This window comes from Adiantum capillus-veneris, chromosome 26, assembly GCF_014529385.1.
Source record: "Adiantum capillus-veneris isolate H3 chromosome 26, ASM1452938v2, whole genome shotgun sequence".
NCBI classification, from domain to species: Eukaryota; Viridiplantae; Streptophyta; class Polypodiopsida; order Polypodiales; family Pteridaceae; genus Adiantum; species Adiantum capillus-veneris.
The window spans coordinates 39531546-39545636 of NC_140956.1; positions in this window are offsets into that span (position 1 = coordinate 39531546).

Below are 14091 nucleotides of genomic sequence, written 5' to 3' on the forward strand. Positions count from 1 at the left end.
GACTTATTGATGATTATTCCAGGCATGCATAGGTGTATCCGCTTAAAGCTAAGTGCGAAGTGTTCATGTGTTTCAAGCAATTTCTTGTTATGGCTGAAAATGCTCTAAATGTACTATGGGCACCCTCCATTCAAATCGCGGGGGGGGGGGGGGGGGGGGGGGGGGGGGGGGGGGGGGGGGGGGGGTTGGCGGTATATATGTTTTATGTATTTAATGTGTTTTTGGCTAATTATGGGATAAAACACCAATGTACAATGCCATAGATACCTTAGAAAAATGGTGAAGCGGGCAAAAAAATTAGGTCACTTACGGAGTTGACATGATGTATAGTCAAGAGTCAATCTTTACCACATTTGTTTTGGCTTGAGGTTGTCATGTGTGCTACATATGTACTTAACATGTTTCCTACCAAAGCCTTCCAATCTATGACTCCTTATGAATCATGGCATGATAAGAAGCCATCTATTGATCACGTGTGCATTTTTGGTTGGTTAGCTTATGCCTTGGTGCCACAAACGCAATGCAAAAGATTGAATGAAAAGACTCATTTTTGTTGGGTACAGTCCTGAAAGCAAAGGTTACAGATTACACCATCCACAAACAAAATGTATCTTGGTTTCATGAGATATACACTTGTGGAAGATTTGTTCATCCTTTGTTATCATGTACCAGAGACAGTATTGTAAGCTCATTTATGACAGTTTTTAATCTCTTTTTAATGGTGGAAGCTTGAATGTAAGTTCCAATGAAGTACATGTACAACCTATGGGGGTTTCTAAAAATGTTATGGAAAGTTACTTGATGTGGAAAGGTCTGAGAATGAAGAGGCTATGGATATACCAAAATGGTTTGTGCATACTTTGCGTGATAGTAAATTGAATGCACCTATGTCTAGTCGTACTCGTTCAAGTTCTTGCCATGCATCATATTTGGATTGTTATGCTTTGGCTGTTTCTAGTTCAAGTGATGAAGAGGAACCTCTTTCTTTTGATGAAGCACAAAATTCAGAAAATCCAATGGCTGCCATGCAATTAAAATATGATGCACTTATAGAGGATGTCACACAAATTTTATGTGATTTTTCTCCTAGCAAAAGGCCATTGGTACAAATTGGGTTTACAAGTTGAAGTGTAAACCGGATGGTGAGATTGATTGCTATAAGGCTTGACTTATTGCCAAAGGTTATGCATAACAAAAAGGCATTGACTATGAAAAGACATTTTCTCCCACTTGGCGTATGAATATTGTTCATTTTCTATGTGCATTGGTAGCTCATTCTAGATTGAATGTGCATCAACAATCACACATTGTTACTACTTTTTTTGAATGGTGCTATATTTAAGGAAGTATATATAATGCAACCTCACAATGTTGTCAAGAAAGGATAAGAAACTAAAGTGTGGAGAGGGGTTGAATCAAGGCTTTCATAACAATCCAACTGAGAGCACTTTGTATGTCAAACTAAAGGGTGATGTATTTCTTATTGTTGTTTTATATGTAGATGATTTATTGATTACTCATCTAAATGAGACACACATTGTTGAATTCAGCCCTAAATTGAATCCCACTTTCAAGATGAAAGACTTAAAGATTTGGCATCATTACTAGGGCATACAGTTCAAGCAATGCCATGGAGGGATTGCTTTATGTCAAGCAAGATACATAGAAACATTGCTATGTAAGTTCAGACTTGAGGACTACAAACCTGTTGCTACTACAATGGAAACAAGTTTGACATTGGGCCTTCATAATGTTGGATATCTTATTGATGTCACTCTTTATTAGCGTGTTGTTGGATGCCTTATTTATGTATGCAATACAAGGCCGAATATTTAATTTTCAATCTCACAAGTAGGCAAATATATGCATGGCCTAGCGTCTAAGCATTGATAGGCTGTTAAAATGATCTTTTGCTCCTTGAGTGACACATTACATCTTGGGTTGTTTTATCCCAAGGGAAGATCATTGCCACCAAATTTTCATGCTTTCTAGGACTCAAATTGGGTTGGTTGTTATGACACATGAATGTCCATAAGTGGTTATTGTTTCATGCTTAATAGTTCATACATATCATGGTTGAGCAAGAAGCAACCTATTGCGGCCACTTTTAAGTTTGAAGTTGAGTATAGAGTAGTCTTCATATCTATGGTTGATTGTATATGGCTCAGACACCTTATGGCCAATTTGAGTGTTGGACAAGGCATTGCCAACATTATATACATTGATAGTTAGAGAGCATTGGAAATTGCAAGAAACCCAATTTTTCATGCTCACACAAAGTACCCTGAGGTGCATTATCACTATGTCAGAGAGAGACTCTCAATAGGAGAGATCAACTTGTCATGTGTGCCAATACAAGACAACCTTGTAGTTCATAAAGACATTGGTTCTTGAGAAATTCAACACAAGAGAACCTTGTGATTTATAAAGGCATTGCTTCATGATCACAGCTTTCAGCAAAGCTTTGGGTTTGCTTCCCTTTGTGGATTGATCACGTCCTCACAACATGGAACCTTCCTATACACTATGTGCTAGCTCTCATTCATCACGTCACTTGCAGGGGGAATTTACTACCATATATGTGGTAGTGATGTGTGTGAACACACTTAGGACTATTGGCACACTTTTTCTCTCACTAGGACGTTTTTCCCCGTGCTTTGTATATATGAACACACTTAGAACCACTCAAAGATTACCTCTCTATGGCCCAGAATATTTAGAACACCCCAATCCTCTCAATAACACCTCTACAACAACACATCTTTCACAACACACGCCTTATGCTGCACACAAATAAGCATATACACAACTTGAGAAATCAACGCTTGCGTAATACTGATAATACTTCAATCAAAAACACTTCTCTCCCTCTCTGCACCACCACACGGTTCGGAAACCACACACACACCGGCATCAACACAAAGCGCAAAAGCAATGAAGAAGAGAAAGGGGGGATGGGGAAATCGACAATAAGGAGAAATCGGCAATTGATTTTTGAGCAAAATAATGTGTGCAATGCTTCTTCTTTTCTCCCTTTGAACTTATGCAGCTGCTATTCAAAAATAGCAAAAAGGGGGCCCCTTATAGCGAGATAAACTTTCGTTTTTTTCGAGGCACACTTCTTCTCCTACAAACACACGTCCAATTCCCTGCATGTCCGCACATGGACCGTTCCTTTTAGACACGTGCTTTACTTATCATTGCATGCAGGTAAGAGATCCTACTTATGGAGGTCAGCTTAGGTGACTTGGAGCCCAAGTAAGCACCCAATTACCTCCAATAAAAAGGGGAGGGGCCCACATGCACCCTATGAGAATTGGCCCCTATGAGTGCTTCCAACAAGCACCACCAACCACCAAGGAATGCCAACAAGTATCTCAACAAAGCCAATGGACCGCCAGGAATGCCATTGTGTAGCACCAGCATCGCCAAGCAAGAGGGGGTAGGTGGAGAAATGTCATTGCAGAACACCAGCATCGCCAAGCAAGAGGGGAAGGTGGTGTTGCCATAGTCGGCTGCCCACAAGCTCCCTCTCTCCTCCTTTCATGACATATATTAAGTCACACTTATATATATATACACTCCCACTCCGGCTTCTCACTTTACATGTGGAATCATGTAATTTCCATGGGATGGCTTATGAGAGCCACACCTGCAAGCTTCAAAAAAACTCCCCACAATTTTTTTTTAAAAAACTTTCCTTGGCACCACATTTGATCCCTTCCCATTCACTGTTCAATGATCCATTCATTGCTTGGAAAAAACACTTGAAGTTTGGACCCTTGACTCCAACTTGCATCATCGGTTTTGCATTTTGACTTTTCCATGGCCTCGAACGATGAGCCCAAACTTGGCAAAAAAATCATGTCTATCTCCCCAGCAATTGTTTCCAGCTTCAACTAGGCATATTTTGGTGCCCACAACTCCGATTGAAGTGCCATCACTGGACTTCCCATGTTGTAAACTACCTCTAAAGACCCTCTTGAGCTCAAAAAATTCATGATGACACACTTATCAAGGTGACCAAAATGGTTCAGACCTAGCCCCCTGCAAAACTTTAACTGCCCATAACTTGGCCATTTGAACTCAAATTGCTAATCCAAAAAGGTTGGCATGCACTGTAAGTTCAAACTTTAGGTCCATGGGCTCACACTTCTTTGATTAACCATTTGCAATGGTCCAACCCGGTGGGGATTTGCAAACCATTTTTACTTTGAAGCCGTCTTAACTTGAACTCCATAACTCCAATTGATGAGCCATCTGGACTAGCTCAGAGAACACTTTAAGGCCTACCTCTAGGAATTCCATTTTTTCACTTTAAACACTTTCATTAGCCACCTTGGCAAGGTACATTGCCCCAAAAAACCATATAAAGCATACACATCTGCTCCCCTTTGCTTGTCCTTGATTCTCATACTTGGCTTAGCACCTCAGCATGTACCTATAAGCACATATAGCTCTGCCTTGCAAAATTTATGACATTGAAAAAATTTAGTTGCACCATCATTGTCGAACCCCCTTGTTGAAAATTCATGTTCAACCAAAAACATGTTTATTGAACCTTGGAAACTAGGAAACGCTGCAAGCTAAACAAAAACTGCTACTGTATGTACAAAAACTTATTCTTGATGTAGATAACTCTTGTTTAGAATAGTTTCCCAACCCCCTCAATTCTAACAATGCACAGCAGGCAACAACTCCCTTTCAAAATATAACTCGAGACACACACCATCCATCATGTGTTTGAGAAATTGACCATTCATCCTCATCAACTGGTAGGTACCGTTGGGAAAAGCTTGATGTACCTTGTACAACCCCATCCACTTCTTCTTGAGCTTATTTTGGAACGTAAATTCAAGGTATCTCTCATAACTCATCACCAAATCACCCTTCTCTATTTGCTTCTCTAGAAAGTGCTGATTGATTCTTGCTGCTTCACATAGAAATCCATTGCTACTTCTCTATCCATCTTTAAAGCATTAAGACTAGTGATCTAGTCCTACAAAACATTTTGATGAGCTCTATAAATCTGCCACATACCTTTCAATGCACCAAACTAAAAATGCATGGGCAACACCACCTGTTTACCATAGACCGCTCATAAGGGGTAAAGCTGGTAGCAACTTTGTAAGAAGTCATGTAAGCCCATAAACACTTGTCAAGGTTAGCCTCCCACTCTTCTACTTGCTTGTACACATACTTGGTGAGCATCTTGACTATCTGTCCATTAGAACTCTCAATATCATTGCATTGTGGATGATAAGGAGAAGAAAATTTGTGTTGAATACCCAATTTCTCCACTAGTGTACGCACCAAGTTACTCCAAAATCCTTGACCACAATCAGATATGAGCACCCAAGGCACTCCAAATTGACAACATATGCAATAAAAAACAAACTGATCTATGGTGTGAGCATTTATCTCCCTAACTGCTTTAGCTTCAACCCACCTGGTAAGAAAGTCAATAGCCACCACTATGTACTTCTTGCCACTTGTTGATTTGGGTAGTGCATCAATAGCATCCAAACCCCACTTCTCAATTGTACTTTTGAGCTATGATAGCCCCTTGTGACTCAGCTACCAGTCATCTTTCACCCATGGTTTGACACTCATGGAACGTCTTGTACCAATTGTGCACATCTTGTATAATAGACGGCCACCAAAAACCTGCTCTAAGCACACAAAAAAGTACCTGATCTTTACCTTGATGTCCACTCTTTGGATTGTGTTTGTCTCCACTTTTCACACATTTCTTTGTGGTTTCCTTGCAAGAATGTGACTATATATTTGATTGTGTGTTGAGGCATGCTTTTCTTCAATGAAAAAGTTAGAAATATCCATTACATTGCTCTTACTATCATTTAACACATGGTACTCTGGATTCTAGTTTGCATGTGCTTTGTTTGCCATGAAAGCTAAAAAATATGTTGGCTCACATCCATGTTTGGCCAAGATATCAATAAAGCATTTAGTTTTTTGCAAAACAATGGTCCCTCTAACACATAGCATGCTCAAAAATCATACCTTGGATCATATACATCACATGCCATTGTTATCCAATCCCCAACCCATTTGGTGTGATCAAATTGAACCCAAGAACAATGTAGATCTCTCATCCCATTTAGCCTCATACGATTCACTACTGATGATAGTTCTATTGTGTATATTTTGAAAATAGAGCACTACTTCCTTTCTTTACCTTGCTACAAAACCTGCTACCTTGGAAGAATTCATAAGTAAAATCTTGTTTCAAATTTAAAAGTGCGTCGATACCAGATGAATCTTTGGTCCACTTTGCATTATCAAAACAAATTGTCAAAACCTAGTGGAAACATTCAATAAAAGGATAATTAAAAATAGGATACAATTATATAGCATAACTTAAAATAAATAAAACCAACACAATAGTAGTGGAATGGATAGATTATTGATTATCTTGCACCAAGGGACCCATTTCCTTTGTCATAGTGCATAGTTTTTGCTCATCAATTCTCTGACCTGCACCCTCATGTTGAAGAATAATCGCCAACACTATCTCTTTCACCACACACATTTGGACTTTTTTGGCTCTTGCTTGATGGTCTACAACAAGTACTTTTTTCCCCATTTCCTGTGTTCTATGAATGACTTGGATGTGCCATGGACGAATATTGTGAGAATATGTGCCATGATAAATAAATAGCCTAATGTGTATCTCATTCGACGACATCACATAATACAAAAAACATTCACAAGTCCCAATGCATAATGCAAAATTAGAACAAAAGTGATATACTACTTTGTCTGATGTTGTGTCACACACCTCATTGGGTATTGGTGCTCTCAACAAGCTACCATAGGAGTGTGTGGAATTACAATATCCATAATTCACAAGTCTAGAACAAATCTCAATGATGCATTTCAAAGGACCAACACATTGGCTTCTTCGTGCAACCCTAGAGAAGGTTTAAGGTTTGTGGCTTTGTCCAGAGATGAGCGTCCTATTGATGTTCCATTGTGGCCACTGCATGTCCTTTTCCATTAGTCAATGGAATCTCCAAAATGACATCGTTGTTGTAAGTTTTAGAAATCTTTGTCACCTTCATGACAAGATCAATGTCGGACATGATCTTTGTTAAGGTGTTCTTCCATGATGCACACCTCAAAAGATCCATGAGCCTTCTTCATTTTGATTGAATGGTGAACCATGCAAACATTCTTCTGTAGACACGTGAATCCCATCAGGGTGCTTAAAGCAATGAATTTTACAGTGCTTGATTCAACAAAAAATGGTTTGTTTTTAATACTAGTGGGAGTGCTAACAACAAAGCATTGGGGAGTTGATGGATATGTAACACACACTTTATAAATATTTGACAAATACAGTGCTTGATTCAACAAAAAATGGTTTGTTTTTATTACTAATGGGAGTGCTAACAACAAAGCATTCAGAAGTTGATGGATATGTAACACTCACTTTATAAATATTTGACAAATACTCCTTAAATACGTAGCCACCTTCTCCAAGATGATTGATTATACATTACAAAGATACATAAATTCGCTATGTACTCATATTAAATTCGCAATAAATTTTGAGAGAGCAACTTGATCAATCAAGTAACTTTCAAGCATTATAACTTTCCCATTTTAAAAAGGGAAAGTTTGATTGAAAGCAAAAAGTTTGAGGGCACAATCCATAAGAAAAATAATAAATAAAGAGACGTAACTCAACAGATAGAAATTAATATAGCATAAAATTCTCTTAAACATAAACAAATTTTTTCCCCTCTCTCTAATCCACTTATCTCTATCCCTTGCTCTTTATTTAACACCCCTCCCTCACTCAGTCCAACCCCATTATCCTCTCTCTCTCTCTCTCTCTCTCTCTCTCTCTCTCTCTCTCTCTCTCTCTCTCTCTCCCCATGGTGCCTTGGGGATGTGAGGTTTAGAGTGGATAGACAAGAGAACCATTCATGTTGAAAGAGAGCATAATTATTGCATTAGATAGTATTGTGAATACAAAGGGTTTCTTTATACAAGATTGTCGCATGCCAACCTTTCCTTCTACACATGCTTCTTACATACACACAAGCTTTTTATTGAAATACACTTTTTGACTTTATCAATGGCACACACACATGTTACACATGATCCCTAGACTAGGGGGTTTTCCCATGAGTGTGAGTGTTACAATATCTTCACCTCAACAACCCTCCCTTGCGCATAACAGAAAAGTGTATAGCACTCATACAAACTACCTCCCCCCAAACACAAACTAGGATGAAGAAACATTCATTTTCCTTCAATGGCACACCATTTCAATGGTTTGTGCTATACCATAGGTTGTCCTTGAGGTGGACCATGTCTTGGCTCTTTCATAGACATCCTCCTTTGCATGTTAATGATCATGTCATTCATTCGCTTAAGCATGTCTTCTATAGCGTTGACAGAAGATGCCACAATTGGTCCTACTTGTGCTAGCATAGTAGATGTGGTTTGCTCACTTTGTGCATCATTAACAATGCTTTCCTCATTGAAAATTTTTCAATTGTCTCCAAAATCAATTGCGTCCAGGCTGCATGTTTCCCAAGTGGTGTGTTTTTGGCTATACAAAATAGCATGTAACTCCTTGTTAAGTAAACCTTCCAGGAACAATGAGACAAGTCTCTCCTCAACTGGGGATTTCCAACTCCAAACATTCATTGATATATTGTCTCATTTGACTCATGCAATCTTTTTTTCTCCTTGTTTCTATTTAAAACTATAGATTTGTGCTACAGTGCTATGCTTGATTCCCATTTTTGAGCAAGCAACAACAAATCTCATCACCAAGGTTGCTAGACCAGTTATTGATGCAAGAGGTATGGTATGGAACCAAGTAAAATCCTTGCCTTCTAAGATCATTCCAAACCCCTCAATGTGAAATTTTGTTATATGTTCAGCTCTCAGACTTTGTCTGAAGCTTGCTAAGTGGTCATACGGATCCCATAGCCTGCTGTATTTTTTGACCCATTTTTGGAAATTTGTTGGTCTGACTCCATGATTGTATTCCACACCCGTTTTGCTAGCTGGTGTTTCTCCCATTAGGCATTCAATCCAGTTTCTTGGTAGGTGTGACACATCTGGACCCCTTCTTGTCCTAGTGTCACTAGTTCTTCCCCTGTTAAAGGTAGTTTCTACATCTCTTCCATTGTTTCTATCATTGAGGTATCTGCCTCTGACAATGCTTCCTCTCTCATTGGCCATGCTATCATAGGCTCCTTCATTTGGTCCCATGTTCCATTCAATTTCAGGTATTGTCCCCGTAATGACTTCTCAGATTGAATGTCCCTTGTATTTGGTCAGTTCAATATCCTTAAGAGTCATCATAAAAAAATTGTTGTTATAACAATCCCTAAAGAGGTGAGTGGGAAGCTCTGCTAAACCCTTCTCTTTTATCTTGAAAATATACACGATTTTCAAGGGTGTCAACTGCTCTGGTTTGGCATGAGCAGTCCAGATCAAGTTCATGACATTGTTGTCTTCCCAACAATAGACTCCAAGCCTAGGCTGTCAATGGGTATACGCTTTAGAGGTTTAGTGTCTATCAAATCATATCCCTCTAACTCTAGTACACGTGGTCCTTCCTTTACAACCACAATTAGAATTAAAGTGTCAACTTCCAATCCCCATTTGTCTACCAAATCAGGATCTTGTATTTTGAGGTATTGCACCCCATTTCGATCCATATATGAAGTATCTTGCTTGTTCACTCCAACCTCCTGTTCAAACTCAATTGTATGGTCATCTACCCTTATGACAAATTCCTTGTCAGGATCCAAACAAATCGGGGCATCGCACTTGTTAGTCTTAAATAAGGTCAGAATATGCTTGAACTTGAGTGAGGTCCCAACCCCTAATTGAGTTAAAAAAGAAATCTTGGAACTTGAGTCGTAGTAAGTGTCTGGCACCTCTTCCGTTATAGTCTCTAAAGGTCTCCCTTGGTTTACACTCTCTTCCATGGACGCTCTACTCCTATTTTCTCCCAATGTGCCCAAATTTCCCAACACTCTACCATATCTTAAGTTCATATAGGGACTTAAACAACTTAGTTGAGCAGATACTTCAAACCTGGAAAAATGCCTTTTGTTTTAGGCACAATGCTTTCCCTCCGTGTCTAGCACTTTTTTGCCAAGATGTGATTTCTTGCACACCAGCACTTCAAACCGTATGTGATTCCACAATTGTTAATATGAAGTCATGAAATGTCTAGCAATTCCTACCACCAATCACCGGATACACTCAATGTGCCCCAAACTCTGTAATTCTGTGCAGGCTATCTTAGGTGCGCAAAGATGGCTACATCTTATGGAGAGAGTAAATCTAACTTTGATCACTTGGATGGGTCCTCATAGCTTGACAAAGATAACCTTGGTGTCAAATCAACAAAATTACCCTTTTGGTGAATATTTTATCTTTGGCGCGCCTAAGATAAATTTTTCTTCTTTCAAGATATTTTTACCCAATGTGACTTGGCTAGTTTTCTATATGTGATTTCAAACTTGTCCAATGAGTTTCACAAAATTTGGACTATCTACTAGTGTTTTCCCACCCTTTTTGGTCCTATTGTAAAGGTTTTCAACTTTCTAGTGTTTCTTGCCCTTATACAACTCCAAACTTGTTCAAACTTTCTCAAGAGCTATATAGTGTTACAATGAAGCTATGTCAATTGAAAGTTTTGCAAAATTCACCTCCTGGTGAGAGACCTATCTTTGGCACGTCAAAGATAAATTTCTTCAAAATTATACTTTTTTGCAGATTTGGTTTCACAGCTTGACTACTCCCTTGGTCAGAGGTTTACCCCTGCTCTGGTTTCAATCTTTGGTCCAAAAATTACTTTACTTTCCTTAGTTTCATCACTTGGCAGGTTTTTTTACTAGATTTGGGCCCGACTAGGTTTTCAATGGTCCAAATGATACCAAAATCAATGGGGATGGTCTAAACAACTTGTTCTTTCACCTTGCAAGTTCAGTTTCCCAACTTCAGCCCCCAAAATCCCCTATCTATCTTTGGCGTGTCAAAGATAAGTTTGATAGTTTTTTTGGTTTTTTTTAGTGCACCTCAAATCAAAGGCAGTCTTGGTTGTTTTCTACTTAGCCTACTCCTACTGAACATGAAAAAAAGAGTGCAGAATGTGGAAAAATCCTTACCAAATCTCTAATGTCTACTTAGGTGATACTCTTCCCAACTACTAACTAGTCTTAAGGACCCTTCACCTAGTCCGTCCTACTAAACTATTACTCTCAAGGTCCTTACCGAGTACCGCACTCTCAAGCACCTCTCAGCAGTGATAAAGTCAAAAAGTGTTTTACTCTAGTTGAAAATAGAGGAAGTAATGGAAATTTTCGTGAATGCTTTGGGTTTTTCTCTAGTTTAGGTTGCCTCGTCCATGGTAACAGCACCAAAATGTAGATCGGCTGCATATCGATGTTAGCAAAGCGAGAACCACATACATCAAATGTCGATCCGTGGGACGTACTTGACCCGACTAGTGCATGGAGCCTGCACAAGATAGCTAATCTCTCAAAAAACCCTTGCCTTCTCTATCCTATCTTGTAGTCAGTTACTAAAAACTAGTCAATACGGCCGCAAGTCTATCACATGACTTTTGGGATAGATAGGAGTGTCCGAATGGACCCAAACTTGCCACACTAATTCAATAGGTCACATTAGACGAAGTCATGCTCAAAAATGTCATTTTTGACACATGGACAAAATTGCGCCTAAGATAAACATCAAAATTTAGGTTTATTGTTTTGGTCTCCTAATCATCTCACAACATCTCTAGAGCATGCTCTATCCCCTAAAAGTTGATTTAGAATGTTGATTTGTGCATTATGAGCCGAAATAGCTCGTAGATGAACACATCTAAAAACACAAAAATGATGTGAGAAACTTACGTCAAATTGAAGAGCTTTCAGTTGCGAATCCCGATGCACTTCACAAAATGCTAATGTTGCAATCCATGAGGGGGGAAAAGAGAAAACAGATCCAGGCAATGAAATCAACACTGGTACTCTCACTTTCATTATCCAACTCTCTCCCTACTCTCCCGCACCCCCCTTTTCTCACTCTCTCACTCTCTCCCCTCTCTTGCGGCCGCCCTCCTCACTCACTCACTCCCACCCTACACCCTCCGCCAACTCTCTCTCTCTCTCTCTCTCTCTCTCTCTCTCTCTCTCTCATGCCCCCCCCCACCCCTGCGCGCCTCCTTTCTCACTCTCATACTCCCTGCACATGTCCTCCATCTCCCACTCTCTCTCACCCTCTCTATACGCTTTCTTTCTCTCCTTCTCTCTTGCTCTCTCATGTATTCACTCTCTTCTTCTCTCTCACGCCTTCTTTTCCTCTCACATTTTCTCTCACTTTTTCACCCTCTATTCTCTTTTTCTCTTATTGATTTTAAGAATTACCAATAAATTCTCACGTAAAATCAATTCATAGGAGTTGATTGTCAAAAAAAATAATCCGTATTAGCATGATCCAAGAGAGCGGTTTGTCATAAGAAACAAAGTCCGTGGTTGTTGCATCCATACTGACGGTTGCACGCAAAGCTCCATTGATAGGTGCAATATCTTTGACCATCATAGAGCCACCAAATTTTGACAATGAACCATTAAATGATTAGTTTGGTTCTATTATTGATAGTCACATTTTAGCGGGTTGGATTGATGCACATATTGTGCCGTACAATCACCTTCTGTTGAGGATTCCTCTTTGTCATCTTTTGACAAACTTGACCATTAGAACAAACAATAATTGTGTTGTTGAGCTGATCACTTTGATAGGTGAGAGAGGCCATCAACCTATGATGGCCTATTTTATTGTGTCCAAAGTCTATCTTGGCCAAGATTCCATACCTTTAGATAAGGATGGTGTCCATGGAAGAGAGTTGATCATGTCTTCCACCTTTGATAATAAAATTAGGGCCATTTTAAAGCTCAACCATATTGAAGAGAAGGTGTTCGTGGTATGGGAAAAGAACCACTTACATCATGCATGGAAAGATTGGGCATTGTGTGAGCCATTAGAAAAATTCATAACACCAAATATTGAGTGCACCCTTGTGAAGGATGCTCTTAGGAGATGGCATAGTTCTTGTTGGTTCTTGGCATAATAAACAAGTAAGGTTATTATACATTGGCACAGTTTGTTTACATTGTCAAATATATGAAAGATTGCTACATCACACTTTAAATTTTAACGTTTCCCAATGAATGTGTTATGATATTAATTAGGGTGACACGAGTCCACATACCATACACTACTGCACATGATATTTTTATGATGCAAAAGTTAGGCCTTGCAGACCCACATTCCTTGTTGGAAGAATTCAACGAGGAAGATAGAGGAAATCTACAAGAGCTCTTTGTGGCACTGCCATGAACCGATCAAAGTGGCTTAGACTTCCATTATCTTTGCTAGCATAGCTTTTGTGGAAGGTTAGTGTAATTTACACTATGTGTGCATGTATGACTTGAATATAGTGTATGTTGGATTTAATGCACCTCTATGCTACTTAATGCAGAACGAGTTTGATGTGATGTATCAAGAAAAAACTAAAATTCGCCTGCAAGAGGCACACGAGATTACTTTTCAAAATTACAAAGCAAGCTATGTTATGAATGTAAAGAGTATAGAGAGTTTTTTTGTTGAAAAGGGGTTGGAGATTGCTATCATCACTAGCCCATACAATGGTGCAAATTTTTATAGAAGTGCAGTATCTCCTTCATGGGTTGGAGAGAGAAGAGGTACAAAATGACCCCCCTTATATTGTCAAAGATTGCTCGCTCACATATCAACCCAAGGAGTGAGTAAAATTTAATTTCATATGTGATTTTTTATTTGACGTCATATCATGTTCACTTTTGTAAGAAGTATCATTTAGTAGACTTATTGGCCAGGGGCGATGAGCAATGATCGAGGCCGCTATTCCTACACAAGAGAAGCCATATTTGCGATGGTTGAGAATGGATGTCAACTAGGGGCAATTGTATAGTTTAGTAAGACTTGAGAACGGTAGCATTAAACATATACATAAGTGCGGCATTACTTAAGATTCTTTTGTAG